This window comes from Danio rerio, chromosome 6 (assembly GCF_052040795.2).
Source record: "Danio rerio strain M-AB ecotype USA chromosome 6, GRCz13ab, whole genome shotgun sequence".
Classification (NCBI taxonomy): domain Eukaryota; kingdom Metazoa; phylum Chordata; class Actinopteri; order Cypriniformes; family Danionidae; genus Danio; species Danio rerio.
In genome coordinates this window covers 48,904,851-48,920,860 of record NC_141026.1, presented here as the reverse complement: position 1 = coordinate 48,920,860, position 16,010 = coordinate 48,904,851, and the positions used below count along the sequence as shown (strand labels likewise).

The window sequence follows — 16,010 nt, the reverse complement described above, 5'->3', positions numbered from 1 at the left end:
TCAGAAACTGTTGATAATTACTCCCTTATAGTAAACTGCACCACCAAAAATCAGTGCAAAATATATCTGAGGCAGTTTTCAAATAAATGTAATCAAATGCAAGAAATAAATATTTTAAAAAGCATTAAAGTGTTTTATTTTGCCGTAGCCCTGGCCTCAGTTCTTGATTTACAGCTTTCCATTATTAACTTTCCCCTACAGGGACATAAGTATGTGCTAGTAGTAAACAGTGAAATGCATATACAGTAAACCTGGTGGCAGATATTTAGCTGTCCTGCTTGACCCGGTACATGTTAGAGTTATGCAGACAGTCTCTAGCCAACATAACTTTATATATATATATATATATATATATATATATATATATATATATATATATATATATATATATATATATATATATATATATATATATATAGTTGAAGTCAGTATTATTAGCCCTCCTTTGAATTTCCTTTTCTTTTTTTACATTTCCCAAATTATGTTGAACAGGGCAAGGAAATTTTCACTTCATGTCTAATAATAATTTTTCTTCTGGAGAAAGTCTTATTTGTTTCATTTCAGCTAGAATAAACACCTTTTTAAGGACAAAATTATTACCACCTTTTAGCTAAATCTTTTTTTAATAGTCTCTAACAAACCACTATTATACAACAACTTGCCTAATTACCCTAACTTGCCTAGTTAACCTAATTAACCTTGATAAAATAAACCAGTAATTAGAGATGAGTTATTAAAACTATTATGTTTGGAAATGTGTTGAAAAATATCTCTCCATTAAACAGAAATTGGGGAAAAATAAACAGGGGGGCTAATAATTCTGACTTCAACTTTATATAATAACCTAACACTCAAATGTATAATACCCTTCCTAAAATATTTACACCACCAACTGCATATGCACAGTATGTTTATATAAAAATTTTATTGAAAACAACTGGAAATAAATCTTCAAACTTATTGCAAGACAAATGAACTTTGACATGTGGGTTTTGGCTATAATTTGTACGTAGACAACAGAAAAATCTTAGCCAATGGGCCAGAGAACTGACTAAAGCTCAACTAGACAGCTGACTGCACAAATTAACTAAGATTAACTCAAGTGTGCATTATAAAGTGTTTGCCTTGTTAAGTACACTACAGATTTTAACACGAGTTGAACGGCTTGTACTCAAGTAAAACTTACATTTTACAAACAAATGTGTCCCATGTGTTCTAAAATAGAATGCTTTGGGAACAGCTACCATGCTTAAAAAGTTAAGTTTTAGTCCAGAGTGATGAATCAAAGAGCACATTTTCCTACAAGTATTATTATATTACTCCTATTATAAAACATGTAAGGGAAAATGTGCAGTTAAGTTTCTTAAAATCACCCTGTGGGGTTTATTGCAGCGTAATGATCGTCTGACTGTACATTATCTCAGTTATTATACAGCAACTTACCAACTACATTAACAAGCGGACATTAAATATTCAAATGAGTTTTAATTATTAATGTGAAAAGGAAATTGTTAATGCGAGAAGGAAAAACAGCACTGTGATATGACACACATTACACTAGCTAAAGATTTTCAGTGTACCAAACAACAGCTCTTATGGCAGTTTGTCATAACAAATAAAGCAGAAACAGATTTAACACTAACACACTCTGAGACTTGCTGTGAAAAACTAAAGTGATATTAAGCAGACATGTCTAGTGAGCCTTGGGTTAGCTTCCATGGTCACGTTTTCAAATACAATACCTGACAAAAGTCTTGTCATCAAAAATCAGACAGGTTTGGTGAAGGAAAAATCATGGTTTGGGGTTACATTTAGTATGGGGGTGTTGAGTGGATGGCAACAGCCTGAGGTATCAAGACATTTGTTCTGCCAATTACATTACAAACCACAGGAGAGGGCAAATTCTTCAGCAGGATGGCGCTCCTTCTCGTACTTCAGCCTCCACATCAAAGTTCCTGAAAGCAAAGGAGGTCAATGTGCTCCAGGATTGGCCAGTCCATACCTGTCAACCCTCCCATTTTTCCCAGGATTCTCCCGTATTTTACTGTTCTATCCCGCTATCATCCCGTAAAGGTATTTTCCCGTATTTACTCTATTTATAAACTTTATACTCTATTCCCGTATTTCCAGTTTTTCTCTGAACAGCCGAGCCTCCCTATACGCAACCCATACCGCAGAACCCCCAGGGGTCGCCCCTTGCTCTAAAATGTGAGTCTTCTGTGCTTTCGCTTTGTTTAGGAATGAAAACACTTATAAATAAATATTAAAAACGGCGCGATTCCATTTCCTTGCCTATATAATCCACAAAACAGTCATATAATGGTGCATGACTGTCAGCTGACGCGCTCCATAGTGATAAACATATGCTGTTTCCCAAACGGATTCTGTACACGCGATTTGAAGTGAAGAGAAAGTCTGGCTTTTGTGTGCATGTTTAAACAGACTTACAAACATAATTAATAATAATAACATATAAGGATGTTGATCTTGGTAGTTTTTTTTTTTTTTTTCCAAACACAACTAGTTTCATTTTAAATGAGCATAAAAAGTAAGGAAAGCGGTAGAATGCTTTCCAGATGACTTTAATGAGGTATTTGAGTCAGTGCAGAGATGTATGGATGCAGTCCTCCAAGCTCATGGGAGTCATACACAATATTAATTATTTTTCTGCTGCACCATGACTTTATATTCTATACTGTTCATTATTTCTGTTAAGTCAGACCTTTCTGTCCTAATTAAATAATTTTAATCAAGGTATGATCATATTCTATTTTGATAAAATAAGCGTAATCTAGAGGCCTTTACCTTTCATATTCACCTTATTCTTCGCCGACGAGTGGGCGCAGCCATCTGAATCTTTTTGGCTCGAAACTCCCGGTCTCATTCACTTCCATCAATTTTTAGATATTAAAAACTGCTCGTTTCGCTGTTTGATGTTGCAAACTGATATGTCCTTATTATACTATTCTACTTGGTCTGTATAGTCATGCAAACATTTGTTTGTAGAGCAAATAGTTTGACTGTTTTCTGCCGTCAACTACTTTTAGTCATTTCTCCCATAGGCGACTGAATTGAAAGTTCTAAAATAATCGCAAAAACAGGCGCACTTCCGCATTTTAGAATAAGGTCAATAAGCCACTCCTGATACTGAATGATCACCTAGAAGTAAAGTTATTATTTGTTGTTCCTAAAACTCAGATAGGCGACAAGACTTTTGTCAGGGAGTGTAACAGGAACGTAAATTTTTGGTTCCAAATTTAACACATAGAATCAGATAGTAAAGTGTATAACTCTATTCAGCTGTTTCTTCGTTGGATACATCCATTGAGATCTACAGTAGTTCTAGAACACGAGGCACACATCAATAATTTCCCAAAACAGATTACTGAATAATTCACAACATCAGAGCCTCAGACTGCTTGCCTCTTTATTTTAAAAAATGACTAATTTAGACCACTCATCGTAGTGAGGTCATCTGTAATTTACATAATAGGTGTCACACTGTCCTCAGCGCTGTTTGTGGCTGCCATAATATAATTTATGAATAAAGCAGTGAGAGTCTTCGGCTTGTGTTTACCAAATGGTTTCAGGGAGACAGACCCACTTTTTAAGCTCTAAAAAAGTCACATTAAAATATATGATGGCATTAATATTTAGAAACACCATTTATCCTCAATGAATATCTCACACTTGTTACACCATCCCGCAGAAATTCATCACTTCTGCGTGTAATTTGAAGGGATGGTACACCCAGACATTAAAATTTAATACCTTAAGCGGTTATAAACCTTTATAAATTTGTTTCTTCTGTTGAACATAAAATAAGATATTTTGAAGAAAGATGAAAACCTGTAACCCTTGACTTCTGTATAGGAAGAAAAACAAACTATGCAAGTTAATAGTTACAGATTTTCAGCATTCTTTAAAGTATCTTTATTTGTCTTTAACAGAAGACATTAAAACTATTATTTACGCTTTAAAATTAAAATTGACTCATTATTTACTCTCCCTCAAATGGTTATAAACCTTTTTGAGTTTCTTTCTAGTGTTAAACACACAAGAAGACAACCCAGGCTCGTTCTGATTTTGACCCCTACAGTTTATACATTTCTGAAGACAGCAAAATACGTCCCAGGAGCTATGTTTTTTGCAGTTTTTGTTTGAATGAATCCACCAGAGGCCACTGTGTACGCTTTTTCACATCTCAAATTTCTCTCGCGAGTGCCATTTAGAATCAGAATCAAAATCGGTTTTACGCCAAGTATGCTTTACACACACAAGAATTTTTTACACACACACTGGAATTCCTGTACATAAAGTGATAAACACATACGAAAATAAATATGAGAAAAGACAATAAACATTAAACAGATATGTAATTAGACAAAAGACATCTGGATGTCTAATTGTATGCAGAGATTTCTTATAAATTTACAGATTATAAGTTGCTTTGTACAAGTGCGTATGAGAAAGTATCACACATATTTATTACAGAGTAGGGGAATATTTAAGTGTTCATGAGGTAGATGGCCTGAGGAAAGAAACTTTTCCTGTGTCTGGCCAGAGCAGAATAGTTGGAAAAGTCCTTGTTTTTGCATGCTAGCAGAAGTAGTTTGTCAATTTTGTTAGGAAGAGAGCGAGATTCGTCAGATGGATGACGGGTCAGATTTGTTCTGAAGCCGTGCTGTCTGAGCCTGAAGAGCATGCCAGCTCGCTTCCAACGTCTGTGCCTCTTGTAGCGTTTTCACAGTGCAGCTACTTCACCGACGACAATGTTCCGCAAAAGGAACCGGTAGGTAATTGGTGTGCACTGCTGAATGTATTTGATATATATATATATATATATATATATATATATATATATATATATATATATATATATATATATAATCTATATATATATATATATAATCTATATATATATATATATATATATATATATATATATATATATATATATATATATATATATATATATATATATATATATATATATATATATATATATATATATATATATATATAGATTATATCTATATATATATATATATATATATAGATTATATATATATATATATATATATATATAATCTATATATATATATATATATATATATATATATATATATATATATATATAGATTATATATATATATATATATAGATTATATATATATATATATATATATATATATATATATATATATATATATATATATATATATATTATCTATATAAAATATCTTAATGTGTCTTGAACAAAAAGAAAGAAACTCTTAAAAATTCAAAATAGTATAGATGGTGAGTAAATGAAGATTTATTTTATTTTTTTAATTTTTGGGTTAACCATTCCTAAATGCAAATTTTACATTATCCAAACATGCTTGACATTTTTAATCAACGCATAATGGCAGAACACTTTATAATCACTTAAAAAAGCATATTTTTTCTGATTTTTTTTTTCCATTTTCTTTTTATATTTTGCTATGGAGTGCAAAATTGTAACAAAAGATTAAATATAGGCCCCTTTGTATATTATTTATATGTCATACTTCCATTTCTCAGTTCATTTATGTATTCACATCCCTTGTGCTGTGCGTCGCACCACATATAGATGTGCAAAAATCTCTTATCATCCTACTGAGGACTCTGTTTTGGGCCCCAAGGTGTCCTTTATCAAAAGAGATGTTCATCCCCGCCTGACAGCGGTCAGAATGTATTGGTGTTCTTACTGGAGACCTTAAAAACACTTGTCATTACTTCTCATTGCCTCTAGCCTGTGGCGAGAATCAAATAAATGCATTTCACTGGGAGGAGTTTCCAGCCAGTCCCATGTGTCCTCATGCGAACCCAGTGTTTGGCATCATACGGGCAGCTTAATGAAATTAATGTATCGGATTTTCCAAGGTGATTGATATGCTACATCCGAATGTAAACCGCGATCTACTCTGTTGAAGCTCGGACATCGGCGGATCTTATTTATTGCAGGTACTTAAAGAAGAACTTATTGCGTCTCTCTCTTCCCATGAAATTATAAAATGAAGCTTTTGGATGTGAGCCATTATAATTGCCGGGCACTGAGAGACTCCAAAGTGGCAGTTAAAAACAAACTTAAAGCGACAGTCTGTCGGCAATGACCTTGATAGGCATGAAACATCAGCTAACCCTGCTGTTATGAAACCACCGACTGGTTAAAGGGAGTTGTCTGTGATTGAAGGGAGTGATTGAAGACTGTTTGTTTGAAGAAAAAACATCTATGCCACCCTGCCATGTCTGGAAACACTTTATTTTAATCAGCGCTGACTCACCCTTGAGTCATTGTTTAGTGCAGCAAATGAGCAAAAGAAGTTTTTATTTATAGAATTAAGGTGCTAAATAGTCTATAGCCGTGTCTTATTTCAGAGGATGCATCCTTCAAAAGACGCAAGGGTGCTGCGCCATCCAAGACCGTCCCATTTAAAATAATTTAGAAAGCACCATCAAATGCAGCCTTAAAGAGTGTCCTACTTTCTCATGTAATGAAGGATACAACTAGTAGATCCTTTGCACCCTCAAAAATCCCAAGATTCATTGCGTGCTGATATTTAATTCAATTCATCTTTATACCTATGGCACTTTTACAATGTAGATTGTCAAAGCAGCTCAACATTTGATACTGTGTCAGTCCAGTTTTCAGAGTTGAAGTTCAGTTTAGTTCAAATCAGTGTGGTTTAATTTTCACTGCTGAAAGTCCAAACACTGAAGTGCAAATTCATCGATGCGCAGCTCCACAAGTCCCAAATTAAGCCAGTCAGTGGTGAGAATCAAAATTCACCAATTGACAAAAGTGAAGGGAAAAACCTTGAGAGAAACCAGGCTCAGTTGGGAATGACTGGCCTAACGTCTTGTGCAGAGCTGCAGTCTAGGTTCCGATGGCTGGAGAACACTGGACGTCCATCGTGGAGAAGCTGCCGATGTGAGTAGGTCACCGGTGGTGATAACGGCAAGGATGTCTTAAAAGGAAAACTCCGGATTAGAGTTTTAAATGTATGAATTAGGTTTTATTTCACTTGGATATCCAAGTGAAGTTTCACAAACTAATTTTGAGAGGAGCATGTGGTATGATCGACTACAGCTGATCCTTATTGCTAATCATTAGCTACCCTATCAGATCATTCCAAAACTACTATAAATATCCTGCCTAAACTTCATTCCCTATCTTCATTTTTGGAACCCCTCTCTCCCAGGACAGCATGCCAAACCTGCTATTATAGTCAAGCTTTATCTAAGTGTGAACTCTTGAAACAGATGTAAAATGGGCGAACATCCATTGACTATCTTTTTCCAACTGATCCGACTTACGATTTTTCCAAAACTGACCTGGAAAATTCGGAAAAGTCCTATTGACTTAACATTGGACCAAACTTTATGACCTCATAACTTTGTACCAGACAGTCATACAGACTTAAGTTTGGGCTCATTTAGACTACAAAAAAAAAAAAAAAAAAAAACAGAAAGAGTATAAAATATCTTACTAAAAATAGATTTTTTAGACAGTTTACAGGTTTTTTATGTGTACATGTATGGAAAGGAAAATATATTTACAGTTTTTGTAAACCTTGATTTGCCTTCAGATCGTTTAATATGAGTTTTAAATTTACTTTGAGGAAATATCACTTTAATTTCTCTTGCTGCTTATTATCGGCAGCTGTTACAGTTTCTAGATGACAATATCCTTCTCTGTAGGATATATCATCTCATATGCATCTGTTGTCTAAAGCATAATAGAAAATACAATTAAAAAAAGAAAGGTGAGATTATTGTGGCTGAAAGACCCACACTCCAAATGTAAAAGCAAATGGGCAGATTTTGGTTGAAGATTACAAAAAAGTCAGTGGATTAACTTGCATGGATTAATTGTTCACCAGAAGAATATCAATGTGCGCTAGCAAAATTGATATGAATATGAAAAATGGTATGCTTGATTCTTTCAAAACCATTGTACATTTGAGTATAAACATTTGATTAAAATTCTCGGGTCAAAATCATCCTTCACCTTTAGCTATTTTGTCACCCACACATATGTCTATTTCACATTAAACACAAGATAAAACTACTGTCTGTACACTGTATTTGTTAAACTACTGTATGATTTCCTGCCCTCCCTGTAGAGGGAAGCATCTCGCCAGCCTAAGTCCACCCTCTCTGACAGTTCCATTGCTATTAAAATCCTTCAAGGATTTTATTAACTTTATGAGACACAGTACTGGACGATCCTACTGTTAAGCGGAGCTTAGAAAGAGGAGTTCATTTGGCTGTTGGTAAGTTAATTACCAGTCTACTGTTGCCCAGAACATTGTTAAAGTCATTGAAGAAAATAATTGTGCTCTTAACATCTTAATTTACTTTGGTCTTTGGATTCAAGAAAAAAAACTTTGCTTTTGTTGTCATTATTTTTAATATAATTTTACATTTTCAGTCAACAGCACAAGTAAACCTTGTAACTTCATTACAAAGAATACAAAACATTTAATCTAAACATGGAGTACAATGCATCACTTCTTTGGATATCAGTAGTAAATACATATTATGTTGCTGATGCATGGTGTTGGCTCATCTTAATCAACTGTTTATGTCTCAGTACTACTGTTTGATTTGATAGCTCAGCGATGACTCACACTGTGCTGTAGACAAAACATAGACATGTTTTCTGCAGATCAGACACCCATATGTGTTTAACCTTTTACTAAGCTCTAAAACATTTTCCTGCACATGTTCTGATATAATCTCATTGATTTTGGATTGGCAGTACTCCTCAAATGGCCATTGTTTAATGACTGGAGTTTGTCAAACACGAGTCAATACATTTAATCAAAAGAAATATTAATAAATAATAGATGTGCTCAAGCATATTTACACAACTCTTACAATAATCCAATTAAACCATTTTAGCTTTTGTGATGATGCATTATAAATACAAAGACATTTTTTTTGTCCATATGTTAATCAAACAAAAAAAGAATTAATTAAAGTTTATGATGAACATATTTGGCATGAACATATTTATCTGGCACAATAGTGTCTTTAAATTAGCTTTGTTTGAGGAAAAATGCTGATAAATGTGATTAATTGCACTTAATTAATCAGCATGTACTTATGCAATCAATTGTATTTAAATACTGATGTTTTATAGTTGACAGTGCTAATTATGATGATTATTATGCTTATTTAACAAATTAATAAGTCAAGCCATTTTATTCTTGCAAATATCAATTTGCTACAGTTCCTACATCAATTGACTGGTGTCCTTGCTAAATAACCACAAAATATAAAGGAATAAATCTTTCTGTGCTGTTCAGAAAACTGACAGGGGATTCATTTGCTAAGAGGATCCAAACTGGCCCGTTTTGGAGTTCAAAGTCATTGGATATTTTTCCCCATAGTCCAATTTCATCCACACACCAGTTCAGGCTATTTGGCTCTAGTCCAAAATTCAGAGAGCCATCATGCTGTCTCTTAATGGAACCTCAAAAGTGACCGTTTAGTATAAATAGTACATCTCAAAACATTCATCAGAGACACAACTGACAATTGATATGAAAAAGCTTAGCATTACCATGCTTTCATAAGTAAACACCTTAATACTCAACAATACAAATGCAGTGCTGCATGAAGGACTTCTCTACTGTTATTTTGTTGAATCAAATTTTTATAGAAAATAATCCATGTGATTGTGAGTTCTTCATGATGGCTTTACATTCCCCCATGCTTATTTCACTAACATTCAAATTGGACATGCAATTCTGCTTATTTGCTTAGTTTGAAAGTTACTTCCATGAACGTATAGTGATTTGTACATCTCTGCGTAATTAACAATGGAAAAGAAAGTTTTTGGTCAACAAATTATTGCAAATGTCATCATATCTTAAAAAGGACCTATTCACCTTATTCTCCACCGACGAGCGGGCGCTTCCATTTAAATCTTTTTGGCTTGAGACTTCCGGTCTCATTCACTTCCATTCATTTTTTGACGTTAAAAACTGCTCATTACGCTGCTTGATGTTGCAATGTGATATTTTCTTATTTTATTATTCTACTTGGTCTGTATAGTCATGCAAACATTTGTTTGTAGAGCAAGTAGTTTGACCGTTTTCTGCCGTTTATTATTCCTAGTCATTTCTCCCATAGGCGACTGAATCGGAAGTTCTAAGACAATCACGAAAACAGGCGCACTTCCGCATTTTAGAATAAGGTCAATTATGCCTATTTTTACAAGAGGCAAAATGAGTCCTTAAAATGTGTATGTAAAGTTTCAGCTCAAAATACCACACAAATAACTGTTTTAAATTGAACTCTTTGAAACAGCTTATTATTAGGCTTTGATCCACATTGTGCCATTTTGATGACTGTCGCTTCAAATTCAAGTGAGATTGTTCTCCCAGCCAGAGGACGGAGCTACAAACACATGTGCCTCACCAGCCTGATCTCACAAGGAAATATAAGTATTTTACATTTTGTCAGTTTAGTGGCTAATTTGTACGTTCAGTCGTACGATAATGTACAATTTTAAAAAGGAGGCGTGGCATCCAACCCCAACCGTCATTGGGTGATGAGCAAATCGTACTAAATTGTACGAATTAGATTGTACAAATTCATACCAATTAGCTACTAAATCAAAAAGTTACAAATTGCCGTAAGATTGCATTGGCCTCACATATGAGATTGTCACTAATGGGTGAGGTTTCAGTCTTAGTCAAAGTGATTCTTGGACTGTTTTTATGAAGTGTGATGATAAAAATATAGAATTCATTTGTTTTTACCATTATAGGCTGGCTATATTCACACACTGTTGCCACACAACTGTGTTTAAACCCATTATAAAAGTGATTTTTGCATGATAGGTCCCCTTTAAAGCTGATCAAATTTAATTAGAATAGCCTAAAGTACAGCTTTATCCACAATATAGTTTTATGTCAGATTTTGTCTGATCTGAATATGTGAAAAAAATAAAATAAATAAATAGAAATAAATCAAAAAATATTTCTACACACCCATTCCAAACTATGTCAGATCCCATTTTGACACATTACAGATAAATGTTTTGCATTGACAAATCTGCAAATACCAGCATCTTATGTTTCTGTCACTGCCTCAAAAGACATAATAATACAGCTCAACAGCAAGATGCCATGTCGTAAGACTGCTTCAGTACTGTAGACCCCCATTGCTGTTGTTGTTTTGGCAGAGATGCAAACTAAACCAATGGAGAAAAACAACACTTTAACAATCAGTTTAGACCAGATTCCAGTGGATACACAAATAACCCTTCAATGGGGTGTCATGGTGGCGCAGTGAGTAGCACTGTCACCCCACAACAAGAAGGTCGCTGGTTTGAGCCTCAGCTGGGTCAGTTGGCATTTCTGTGTGGAATTTGCATGTTCTTCCCATGTTTGTGTGGGTTTCCTCCAGGTGCTCTGGTTTCCCCCATAAGTCCAAAGACATGCAATATAGGTTAATTGGGTAAGCTAAATTGTCTACAGTGTTTGTGGGTATGTCCTGGTCCTCCTGGTTGGGGGTTGAGCGTCGGGCTAACGACCCACCTTGTAAAAATTAGATGGTACAAAACATCTACATGATGTGGTTAAATATCAACTTCGATATAAACGGCCCTGGAAGTAAGAGTAAGTGATGTATTTCAATGTGATTTTTGAGAACACCAGAATTGACAGCCTGATCTCTCAAGGAAACTTAATATATTATGTTTTGTCAGTTTAGTGATTAATTCCTATAAATTCATAATTTCAGTCAAACAAAAATGTAGAATTTTTTAAATGAGGCGTGACACCACACCCCACCGCTAAACTCCAAATATATTAGGAGATTAGCGAATCGTACTAAAACGTACAAATCACACAAATACATCAAAAGTAGCCACTAAATCAAAAGTCAAAAAACATATTTTTAATTGAGGAAAAACACGCATAAACTACGGTGGAAAAAAAACTGAATACATTTCTTATTGAGAAACAAAAAACTGATGTGACTTTGCTCAACAGATGATGTGAAGTCTTTGCACACCATCTCAAGTGTTTTATTAATTCTGAACCAAAGCCAAGTACCCGAGCCTGAGCCAAAGCCCACCATCAATAAAATTTGGTTAAATGACCTGCAAGAATCTGTCCTTCACAACTGTACTATCAAACATAAAGCATCTGAAAGTGAGATAACATGACACAGTTTATTATTGTGTCGTCGACACACTCTAAAGCACCACTCATTTATTTTGTAGGGAATAAAGGCTACAGTATAGTGAAGCTACAGTAACAACTCTTTCTTAAATGTAAGATAGAAACCTTCATTAAATTAAACAATTCTTAGTTTCTTAAAATATGTCATCAAATGAGTCTTGATCTAACTGTGCCTTTCTTTAAGACACAAACTATTATTGCATTGATATTTTAGTGGGCATCTTCTGAAAACCCTGGTATGACAGAATAAAATACAGATGAAGACAAATATACAGTATATATTACACCTGTGAAACTATAGTTCCTTTTCAAATATTTCTCAAGAGCTGTTTAATGGAGAAAATATTTGTTCAGCACACATCTAATTTCCAGTAAACGAATAAATGAACAATAATAATGAAATGTGGTAAATAGTTCGAGAGTTATATCCAAACACGCATCCTATTCTTATGTCCCATATGGTGATGTATACATCTCTATAACCCGACAGGTAAACAAATCTAAACTTGTTTTTATTAAAGGGCACCTATATTGAAAATAAACTTTTGGAAGCTGTTTGGACAGATATGTGTGTAGTGATGGTGTGTCCAGTCATATTGGAGTGATAAAAACACAACAAGTCACTTTTTTAGATTTACTGATGTTAAAATAAGATCCAAATCCCAGTGATTTTGAGGCCCACCGCAACATGACATAGGAGTGCAGTTTTTACCACCCACCAAATGGACTGACAGATGCCATGTCTACATAATAACATGTATACACATCAACAAAACATTTTTTTGCAAAAAAAAAAAAAGAAAAGAAAAATGGGATTAAAACATGTTACAACTCTCTGCGATCCTCTGCCCTCAATAACTCATCTTATAAGTTCAAAACGTTTTTAAAACAGGAGCATTTTTGTAATAAAGACAGTAAAATTGCTATGTAATTCATTACGGCTGCATGGTGTCAGCTTACACTAAAATGTGTGTGTACTGAAAACGGCATTTGTGTGAGACTCGTCATATCAGAAAGGCTTGAATAAACTCCACCAAAAATACATGAAATAAACTTGCTTGGTATGTTTGACTAATGAACTGTATTTCAGCTTCATCTGTGTCTGTCTCTATCACTGACGGCTGTTAATCTAATGTAATGCATGAGAAGCAGACATGCACATCCGAATGGTGGGCGGGAAGTAGCAGGTCATTCCGATTTAAAGCTACATGCTACAAAAACAGCTACATAGACCTCAAGACATCAAAATGGGCAGATTATGTTATATAATAAATAACCTGATGGGTATTTTGAGCTGAAACTTTACAGACATATTCTGGAGACAACAAAGTTTTATCTTAGATCTTGTAAAATAGGTACCCTTTAAAACAAATATGAATATGCATATAGTAAATACTACTATTAATAATAACATTTTACAAATGTAAATTGTCATGAATAAACTGAATAAAGCTTGAAACTAAACTAGTAAAACATTAAATATTGAGTCTTCTTTTATTTAAATCTTCTGTACACTCTAACAAAAGCTGGGTTGATATTTTAACAAAATGCTGGGTTCAGACTGCTGGGTAACAATTTTAGGTTGTTTTAACCCAATTTGGGTTGAAAATCGGTCTTGATCTATAACCCAGCAGTGCTGGGTTGGGAACGCATACGTGAAAGAGCACGCACGTCATGACGTTAACGTCCTGGCAGGAACATCAGCGTGAGCAACCGCCATTTTCTCCGCGCCATCTTTAGAGGGAAGTTAAATTCTGTCTGAAAGGTAAGTTATTCAGTGTGTATTTAACAATGTTCATATGAAATAAGACATTTAGTTTACTGTATAATATATATATATATATATAAATATTGAGGTGGATTTTATACTCTTTAAAGTGTGAAGTTAATATATATATTCAAAGTGTATGTATATAATCTGCTTGTAGACTTGCATACCATTAGAAGAATTACCATATCACAAGAACTGGATAAGTTATATAGTTACCAGGTTTGGGTCAGGGGTTAACCTAGGTGGAAATTGAGGTCAGGGGTTAACCTAGGTGGAATTTGTGTAATATATGGAGAACAAAGGAAAACAACGGATGTAAAAGGGTATTTAAATAAGGCCATAACATGAGTGAGTTAGAATTTTTCAGACAGAGATGCTACTGGGGGTCTCCTGAAAGTTCTCCTTTGTTGTCGACAATAAAGTATATTCTTCTGATATTCATAACCTCCAGACTGAGTTTGATTTAGTAAGAGAAAAACCAAGAAAACCACTACATTTGGCGTCCCTGGGTGGGCTGGAAAGGAGCAGGACTGGTGTTGCTGTGCAAGCTGGACTGGAGAGAAAACACAAATATGTGGCCACAATAAAAAACGGTAAGCGATTTTATGCTTATTAGTTTGTGTTTTTTCTGCCAGGACCTGCTTGTACAGGTAAATACACTTGAACTGTTTCTCCAGCTTTAAAGAATTAAAAGTAAATGTAAAAAAGATATTAAAGAAAAATGGGGTTTTGAATAACAGAAGAAAAATAAGTTGCATGCAAATGATCTGTGTTTTCCTAAGAGGGCCTTGATGGATAGGATAAACATTAACTAGTAACTGTTACTCAGATTTGGAAAATTATTAATGATATAAGATATGCATAGAGCATTTATAAGTTTTAAGAGAGGGTTCTTAATGTGTGGTGACAGTTAAGAGATTAAAGCAGAGTAAGGTATGCAAATGATCTGTGTTTTCCTAAGTGGGCCTTGATGGATAGGATAAACATTAACTAGTAACTGTTACCCAGATTTGGGAAATTAATAATGATGTAAGAAATGCATAGAGCATTTATAAGTTTTAAGAGAGAGTCCTTAATGTGTGGTAACAGTTAAGAGATTAAAGCAGATTAAAGTAGAGAGATGCGCGCTAAGACCTACGATACCGCTTTGTTAAATGAGATAAACAAAGGGCTGCATGGGTAGGCGAAAGCCTGTGGTTACCGCTCTAAGGTTAGAGGGCTGCTCGGACAGGTCACTCAAGAGGAGTGTAGTGTAGAGTATTTATTTAATTGAAGTGTTTGTGTATTTGCTGCTTCAGATTGTGGCAAAATAGTCCACATTGGTGTGCAGAGAAGACTGCCTTCCTCCTCCTTGAATGGAATGAGGATGGGGGGATGCAGCTCCTGTTACACTGAGTGGAGGAGAGGAGTGAATGAGAAGAGGAAAAGTAATAAGATTAGAAGTGTGAATGTGTTTAAAAGTATGTTTTCAATAAGGAGTAGGTTAAAATAATGATTATAGTATATTATAATATAAAAGGAGGGCTGCATATGTGTGGTGTGATTTAAAGAACAATAGGAATAGTGATTGATGCAGTTTAAGAGAAGAGATTATGATATAAAGAGAAGAGTCTCTTAAATTAAAACTAATGGAACATGTGCATTTAAAAAACACAGAGTAAAAAGCAGAAGAATAAACATTTTTCTGAAATTATCTTTGTGTTTTAAGTTTGAATATGTTAAAAAAGAACAATAGGCAGAGTGAACTTAAATTCTTTACATAGCAACAGGTGAAAGACAGTCTGCTCCAGGATGGGGGTAAGAGAGAGATTTATGGTGTCCATGTGTGAACAATAGATTGCCTGTTTACAGCACTAAGGAAACAGAGAAGAGGAGAGTTAATGAGAGGAGATCAAACTATAGATAAAATAATGACATAGACTTTAACATAATTTGGATAGAATATAAGTTATTAATGAATAGATAAATTATAAAGTAGTATAGTAAGAAAAATGAAATGAGGAAATACTAAT

At 34.3% G+C, this 16,010-nt stretch overlaps 1 protein-coding gene and 2 long non-coding RNA genes across 5 annotated transcripts in view; 1 reads left to right on the top strand and 2 right to left on the bottom strand.

Annotated features, from left to right (window-relative positions):
* igfn1.3 (immunoglobulin like and fibronectin type III domain containing 1, tandem duplicate 3) overlaps window positions 1–16,010 on the top strand; it is a 229,655-nt gene that overhangs the window by 31,171 nt on the left and 182,474 nt on the right. The window lies entirely within an intron of this gene.
* Window positions 1–16,010, bottom strand: part of LOC137496012 (uncharacterized) — a 96,325-nt gene that overhangs the window by 21,061 nt on the left and 59,254 nt on the right. The window lies entirely within an intron of this gene.
* LOC147843627 (uncharacterized) lies at window positions 10,255–12,470 on the bottom strand. Its single transcript, XR_015494153.1, has 3 exons — window positions 11,235–12,470; window positions 10,532–11,022; window positions 10,255–10,464 (listed from the first exon to the last, which is right to left on the bottom strand). It is a non-coding gene; the product is annotated as an uncharacterized LOC147843627 (long non-coding RNA).